Source organism: Physcomitrium patens, chromosome 4, assembly GCF_059467195.1.
Source record: "Physcomitrium patens ecotype Gransden chromosome 4, ASM5946719v1, whole genome shotgun sequence".
In the NCBI taxonomy this organism is placed as follows: Eukaryota; Viridiplantae; Streptophyta; class Bryopsida; order Funariales; family Funariaceae; genus Physcomitrium; species Physcomitrium patens.
The window spans coordinates 20,896,532-20,905,558 of NC_143413.1; the positions used below are offsets into that span (position 1 = coordinate 20,896,532).

The following is a 9,027-nucleotide window of genomic DNA, read 5'->3' on the forward strand; positions in this document are numbered from 1 at the left end:
ATTGAGTGAGAATGATTGTTAGTATTAAAATGCCGTCTAAAGGTAGGACATTCAGATTCCAATCCAGATTGATGATATGGTCCAATGTATGATCTAGTGCCTGGACTAGATCTAGAAAAGGATGAACTAATGTTGTTGTCTGGAGAGGAGCGTCTCGTGTCGTTCCAAAATGTGAAGAGTGCTTCGCTCTCCTTGTCTTCGATTTCTGAGTAATCTCATCTCCAGATCTGCAAAGGACGGAAGTTTGTCGCCAAGAATCATTTGTTTCGTGATGTCATACTCCTTCCGGAGGTATTTTTTACTGTGTACCATACGATTACTGGTTCGGGCAATGGAACATTATCATCCTCGAGAGAGTCGGCTGTTTCTTTCATGTCCGTCAGATATTCATTTATACTGATTGTGTTAATTTTTTTAACACTAAAAAACCTATTGATAAGATAAACTTTTCGGGGATTATTGTCTGCCTTGTACCTAGATTTTAGATGTGTCCAGCAATCGTAAGGATCATGAAATCTCTTCATGATACGTAGTGCTGTATCTTTGGCATTACTGTTGAGGGCACTCATCGCTTCTTCTCAACTTTTTTTCTTCTTGTGCTGGAATCGGTGATGGAGAGACTGCGGAGGTGCACTAGCAAAACAAACCTTCCCGCTTGAGCATATGCTTCATGCGAAACGCCCACATTCCGTAGTTGTCCATGCCGGTGAGGTGGTAGGATTCGGGTGGTAGCAGATCGCCGAATCTAGCACTGTGTGTGCTCGTTGCTCCTGAAGACATGTCAGGGAGGGTGCGATTCTCCGGAGACTCTAATGATCTACTTCTAAACTGCCTACTGTTGCTAACGGTGGTCTTGGAGTCGGATCCTCCCAAAGTACAGTGAATGTGCTAAGCACTCCTGCTAAAGCTACTCTCAGTCCGATGGAGCCGATGCTCTGATACCATAAAAACAGCTGAACCTCGTGACTGGAGGGAATAATGAAAAATTCAATTAACCAAGAAACAGTACATGCTTAAAGTAATGAGAGGCTGACTAAGTACGATGAACGCAGATAAGACTTAAGAAGCTATGAATGAAACCCTAACGAGGGTAACTGCTGATAGACAACAGCCATAAACCAAGATGAGCGCCTACTTAAGAGTCTCTCTGCCGATGACAGCAAAAACACAACTGGTTTTGCTTCGAGCGACACTACTGCAAGAGAATCACTCTCAACTTAACATTCGAGGAGGCTTAGCTTGAGGACGAGGAAGACGGTCTCGTGCAGCGATTTAGTATCTGCCGAACCAGTGCCGAAGAAGTTGAGCCATGAGCAAGATGAGGCAATTACAAACAGAAAATAATACTTAATAACTCTACGAAGTTTCTATTTGCTTCCAAGAAAGGGAATAGGCCCTACTTCAGAAAAGATGGGGACACAACAAATACCATTTCCCACATACAAGGAGCAAAAATCAAAATTGCAGGGAAACACTCGACAAAAGCATGATAAGACCTCAGTTAGAGCTGAAGCACAACGAGTCGTGAACTCGACGAGTTCTAGAATCAGAGATCATGGAATTGGTTGCAATCGGTTGGGAGCCAAGGTTGTTCTTCATTCTTTCCGAAGCCATGTGAGCCGCTATAAAACCAACAGTCATTCGATTCAACGCCCCAAGGGGTTTGCAATCACGCCGTGGAGCCTTGAATGTCGATCACTTTCATTGAAAGCTTCTGGCTTTAAGAGGATCAATCCCTCTGTCGATGTGGTTACCGTTATACGATCGAAGCTGGAGGAAATTGGGGCTCAGCCCAGTGGCTCACTAGCGGGGGATCCCAACAAGCCGGCCAAACTCCATGCCTTCCTACGGCTGCTCAATTCGGGAGGTCTCCCTACCAGCAGTTGGAGAATGGTCATGGGCTTCCGTGGTGAGTGCGGCTGCTTCGCTCAAGATTCCGTTGGAACCCCTGACCATTGCCTTAGTTCATGCAGCAACGCTAGCCAGATCAGGCGTCATTTTAGCCCCACCTGGACCAAGCTTGGTCACTACCCATTGTTATCATGGAAAGAGATTTTAATTGGTATTCCAAAAGATACTCAATCGCTCCACGTCTACACACTCGATCCTCGCCGAATTGGTCTGGCGAGCGACGTGCTTCGCGTCGCACCCTCTACTGGTGCGCTCGGTGTAGTAGGACATTCGCTGGCGATGAAACCGATCCACAAGCAATTGTCCACAAGGCCTTGCGGGACACAATCTACGCTGGCATGACCCGACGTAACCACCTGTTGAGTTTAACTGTTGCTTGTGGCTCGGAAAGGAAGGCCGCCATAGTAAAAGAACTCACCGAAATATGGTGCCACAACCAAGTCTTTTGCTCTGGCATCTGAACTTCCCCAATATGGAACATCTCGCCTAGACTGGCCGACTTGACAACCACACGAGGGACCAGGTCTACTTGTAGTCTCCTTTTATAATTTAACACTGTTCCTTTTAATAAAAAAAAAAAAAAAAAAATACTTAAATCTATTTGTACTAAAGGTTTAAATGAAGTTTGAATCTAAAATATCAAAAATTATATATATATATATATATATATGATTGATATTTCTACCTAGAGTTTACTATTTCTAACAAACATTGTATTGTATCTACTACATTATTGTTGTTGGGTTTCATAACTTGTTCAAAGATAATTTTGCTTTGATCAATATCAAAATGAGACAACCCATTTTCTTTGTGTGCACTTCACTTTAATATGGTGGAGATTGTTTTTTGCAGCATGTCCAAACCATATGCCTTTACAACTTATTAGACAAGGGTGTTGATTAAGCACAAAGTTTTCTTTTCAAATACCGAAATTGCTTCAGAAATACAATAAGTCACAAAACAACAACAACAATAACAACAACTATAGTGTGGTAAGTGCAATATGATACTTGGTAGAAGGAATAAAACTTTGGGTGAAAATATCAATTTCTAAAATAAATAAATATTTTATTAGTAATATTTATAATATAAAATATTAATAAAAAAATATTTATTTAAAATAAATATTTGAATTTCAATTTAATAAAATATTTATCATAATATTTTAGAAAATAATTATTTTTAATATATATTTTATAATAAAATGAGTCTTTAACATATAATTATTTTTGAAAAGTGTGTGAAATTTTAATTTTAAAAGATCAATGACATAATATAAAATCATAAAAGGTCTTTAATTATTATTATTTTATTAACCAACAAATGAATTAAATAAAAAATCAAGATAAATTAAAATTTTCTTTTGTAAAATCATAATAAGTTCAATAAGATTTTAATTGTATTTAATTTTTTTAATAAACACAATGTATATTAATTGATTTGTTTTGAACATCAAATATATAGATAGATGAATAATTTTATACAAAACATTTGGAAGGTTTTATAGACCAAATCAAAGTATTATATAATATAATACTAGGTAATTTTGTTTCATCTATTCATAGGTATTATGTACTTCTATTAATTTTATTTTAATGTCTGTGTTTGTATCCATACTTGTTGGATTATTTAAGAACTCAGTGGCAAAGATTATAGCAAGAAGTAGAAGTTGGAATAAGACAAGCAGCACCAAAGATTGGAGAATTAAAATAAAAAAATAAGATAGTCTAATGACTGGGATAAAGAGGGCCAAAATTAAAACCCCTTACACTTAATTCTAACAATGAAATGGTGTTGCTTGAACTTAAATCATATATCTCACAGTCTAGATATGCCTATCCATCTACAATCACTAAACTATTTTCTACTATTAATTGTAATAAATGTTATAGTATTTATTTAAAAAATAAAAAAATAAAAAAATAAAAAATATCTAGCTTGTTGTACCAAATTAAAGAGCAAAGAATAGATTGAATCTATAGATTAAATAAAATCTCTTAATGAAATCTTGCTCTAAGGGATGTTTTTCCAAAGAAGTTTGTATATACAAAAGCCTACTTTGAACAACTATGATTTAGAAGTCTATTTAAGGTCCTCCACTTGGTGAAGAAAAGCCCTCCTTTAGAAGCATTGTTTTTTTGGATATAGTATGAAGTAAAAGAGGTAATGAAATCATCTAAATCATTTTTTTTCAAGTCTAAATATTTCAATTTGTATCTCGATTCAACAATCACAAGAATCATAAAGAAATTGAGATTTTTAATTTTAATTTTGAATTTATTTTTATGGTTTTTAATTTTAATTTTGAATTATACATAAAAGTATATTCCACCTCATCCTTTCCTCTTTAAACTTTTTAACTAATTTAAAAATACATAAAACCAACTTCTCAATTTAAAATTGTGGTTTCTGACGTTGTCCATCAAATATGACGACTCCCTTAAATAGGACTAACTTGGTTAAATATATAAAATATTACTTCTGGCACAACAAAATACCATACACTTATCTTGTCTGATCAGAGGGAGCTTGCGTAGGAACGAATCCATGATCATGAATGTGATCTTCCGAGCTGAGTGGCCCAGCTGAAACTGGCACACAGCCCCTGGCCCTCCACACAGCCAGCATGCTTGGGTGGAAAGAATCGAACTCGCTACACGGGACAAGTGGGGATTTTCCAGGTTCTCGGTGTTGGAGGTCCAATCGAAGCGCATACTTCCAAATTCGCGACTGAAATCGGGGGTCTAAGCCCATATTCTCGTACTGAAGGCTGGAATAGGGTAGAGGTGACGTACCAATAACAATATGGTCTGTCTACGTTTCGTGGATGCAACGATGGTGGGGGCACGCTCTGAATCGATTATAAACCACCCCAGAATAGTTGGCATCCCACTTGGTTTCCACAGGAAAGTTTTCTGCACACGGAATGGTGCCCAAATGCAATTACTACAACAAGCATGTGGTCTTCGTTGAAATCAAAGAGTAGATGTGGTTGCCAAATTTGCTTTTTTGGATGGAACGCAAAATTGTGCATCGTTTGTTTGTTTGACACAAATGAGATCTACTTGTTGCTTGAATTAAGAGGAAACAAAAGGAAACCAGAAAAGGAGCTCTGACACTTCTATTATGATTTTATTTCTTATTGAGACTTTCTTAACTTATAAATGTTTTAAAACCTTAATCAATACTTAGATAATCAGATAAACCTTTTTTTATTTATTTTTATTTAAACAATGTTAAAATATTATTTTAAAAAAAATCACCAATTGAAATGCATTGGCAGAACTCACAACCATTGACTCACTTGCAAGAGATGTTTAATGTTGAAAAAACTTCTTTGCAAAATATTTGTCAATATATTCCTCAAATCAGCAAGTTTATTCTATGACAAGTTATAAATTATTTAAAAAGTGGTTTGCCTTTTTCTTAAAGGTCAATTGTGCAATTATAAGGCTAGAAATTTTGCAATATATTAGCATTCTTTTTTTCTAACGTATTATCTTTTTTCAAATTTGTATTCATTGTATTGTAATTTTACCTCTTTTTAAGTTAGTTTTGAGCAATATGTTTTAGTTCTCTACAAAATGGGTACAATTGTTTTTGTTGATGTCAATTATTTTCTTAATTAGAAATTTGAAACATATAGTATCAATCTACATAGCTTCTATGTCTAATTGCATATATTCATTAAAAGAATTATTTTTTTCAAAATCATAGAAGTATTTAGGTGCTAAAATATAATAGTTTGATTAATATTTTAAAAGTTTGGTTGTTGTATTTAATAACAAAATCAACACCTTGATTCATAAATTAAAAACCAAGTTGAGGAATAATATATTCACATTATATTATAATTTACAAAGAAATTAGTTGATGAATGTAGCATTTTTTTAATTTAATATTAATAACTAATTGTCAAATTTTTGATGCTTAAGTTGACACAAACTAATTTTCTTGTTGTGAAATTTAGATTTTATTGGTTGTTATATGAGTAGCATTATGTTTTTTGTGAAAAGATCCAAAATTTGCAAAAAATACACTTAAGTTGTCTAATACAAGATCTTGTTATTTTAAGAATAATAAGAACAAAAAATAAAAAGTTTTAGGAAGTAAAATTTATAAAGAATCTAACTTGAAATAATTAAATTAGATAATTAAGATATTGGAGTTTCATAATAAATTATCTTTGATTGATGAATCATCAAATCTAGAATCTAATACCATCTAAATTCTTTAAAAGAACCAATTTCGGTTTTCTAGCTTAGGTAATTTATTGAAGTATTTAAATGGTGCAATTATTGAAAAAATTCATTTATCTCTATGTCTTCATGATTACTCATTTTTAATGCTGATTGATATGGTAGACAAAGTTAATACATAAAAAACATCAAATCTCTTATTTGTTCATATATCTTTATTATGGCATCTTTTATGTTAACTAAATTGTCTATATTTGCAAAGACTTTAATATAACATATCACATAAAAAAAATAAAGAAAGTTATTGAATACTCCACCTTTAACTTCTTCAAAAGAGCATAAAATTCTTTCTATAAATTTGCATAAGAATTCTATTTGTAATAGCAATATCATATCCCTATTTATATTATAATTTCTAATATAAAAATATATTATATAATTTTAAAATTGAATAATATGAATAATTTATAAAATAAGAAATAAAAATATGAATTATCATAAAGTTTAATGGCTTTGACCTTTAATCATGGATATACATATTTATCTAAATAAGAAGTCTTAGGTAGAATTTAAATGTGGGAAGATCTGATAATATCTTATGGCAAAGCTTCTTAGAAGATTCATAGATGCAAATTTGATTATACATATGTTTGTAGTCAATTGATAGGTTACAAACGTGAGCAAGAAGTTAACCATGTATCCCACATATTAGTAGTTTATTGTACAAGGCAATCATGTGGCACAAATATAGGAAACTTGTCTTGTAAGTTTGACACCTATTTCGCTAGCTAAACACATGTTGGAGGTCCTATAGAATATTGCCACATAACTCTTAGTTAGATAATATATATAAAAGCAAGAATAAAGCCTTCTTCATTCTTGTCAACGTCTTTCTAGTACTTAATCTTTTTTTAAGCCTCTTTATTCTTTTTTTCTTTTGCAATAGCCATTCCAATTTTAATATTATATTAGTTTTGAATGAATATCTATTCTTTTTGAGTGATATAAGAGTGTATTGAGTTTTTATTTGTTTAAGATTCATGTCCTTGATAATTTGACAATAATGCTAACTTATTATTCTTCTTTTGTTTTTAAGAATGAATGAATTAGCTTACTTCTATTGTTGTATTTTAAAGGTTGTGAACTACCTATCTTTAAATTTATAATTTAGTTTTTTAATACTAATTTTTTTCTTAAAAAATAAGACCATTTTTTTTTTTAGAAATTATCATTTGGTATTAAAGATTGGGAATTACCTTTCTTTAATTTGACTTATAGCTTTGTTTGAATTATCTACAGAGGAAAAAATTATGGATATCAATTTTGGTAGAAGTAAGAATAGATTTGCAGCTATTACAAATCTTCACAAACTTATCAATACTCTTAGGGTAGAAATCTCATATATTTATAATGTGAATCATAGAAGTATTATTCCTACATCTATAAAAGAAGTCAACAATGAAGTTCAAAGTATATGCCAATAAGTTGTGCAATTAAGAGAAGCAAGTAGATCAAGTTAAAAATCGAATCCAAAAAGTCTTGCTTATTTAAATATAAGAGAGACAAGGATAAGTATGCCAAAGAAGTTTGATAGAATAAGTTTCAAGTTTCAAGGATTTCTATAATAAGTGAAGTTCTACTTAAGGTTATATCCTTTGCAATATCTTGATAAATTTACTAAAGTTGGATTCATAGGTGCACTTGTATCTGAGAATGTTCTTTCTCAGTTTGCACCTTTGATGGAAAATGATTCACAACTCTTCTATGATTTGAATTCATTTCTAAAAGTGTTTATGGTTATATTTTTTAAAAAAATATTGAGATAAGGTAGCAAAAATCAAAAACTTATCTTTACAACAAAAATCACATTTAGCTTGTTTTATACATGAAGACTTTGTTAAAAAAACAAGAAATATCTTTAATTAAAAAAACTAAATCCATGCATGTAAAAATCAAAGATGGTCATTTGTTATCCTCTAAAGGTGTTATCGATAAAATTGTTCTTCTAGATGTAGCAACTAAAGAGCATAATAGCTTAATATCTTTAATGTGATTAGATCTCTTTCTAACTTAATTATTTCAAGATTATTGTAGTTAGAGAAGTATAACTCTCAAATAGATTAGATTTCTCGTAACTTCAATTTTTTCCATAGTTTAATCTAAAATTTTGTTAGTCAAGTAAAAGTCTATAAATCCAAAACAATCAAATCTTTATTAGTAGGTGCAAGAGCTTTCATGTATGTTGTAAAAAAATGGTCAACTTTTGCTATATATGCCATATCTATTTCCGATTGTGAAAAGACTTCAAGTAACATTCCAAGCTAGTACTAAGATTATCAAGACATTTTTGAGAAAAAAATTCAAATATTCTTCTAAATTATCATTTATATGATTATATAATTGATCTTTAAGATGGAGCTTAACCATGATTGGAATCAATCTATAGCTTATTGTAGAATGAGTTGGTGGTACTTAAGGAGCACATTGATGATAACTTAGCTAAGAACTTTATACACCATTCAAAATCTCTAGTAAGAGTTTCTATCTTATTTGTGAAGAAAAAGACAGATCTTTATAGATGTGTATAAACTATTAAGGACTCAACAAGATTAGTATCAAGAATTCGTATCTTTTATATTTGATTTCAAGACTTCTTGATCAATTCAATTAACTAAAGATCTATACAAAAATAGATCTTTGAGGATCATACAACCTAATCCATATAAAAAAAAAAGATGAATAGAAGAATGCATTTCAAACCAAGTATGGACATTTTAAATATAATATCATGTCTTTTGGACTCAAAAATATATTAGCTACTTTTCAACATCTTATGAATGATATTTATTAAGATTTTTTTAATAATTTTGTTGTATGTTATTTAATTGATTTATAATCTATTCTAAAAATATAAAAG

At 31.4% G+C, this 9,027-nt stretch overlaps 1 long non-coding RNA gene across 1 annotated transcript; it reads right to left on the minus strand.

Moving 5' to 3' along the window:
• Positions 1-967: 967 nt before the first annotated feature.
• On the minus strand, positions 968-2,407 carry LOC149989440 (uncharacterized). Its single transcript, XR_016502737.1, has 2 exons — positions 1,497-2,407; positions 968-1,279 (listed from the first exon to the last, which is right to left on the minus strand). It is a non-coding gene; the product is annotated as an uncharacterized LOC149989440 (long non-coding RNA).
• Between the last annotated feature and the right edge of the window lie 6,620 nt (positions 2,408-9,027).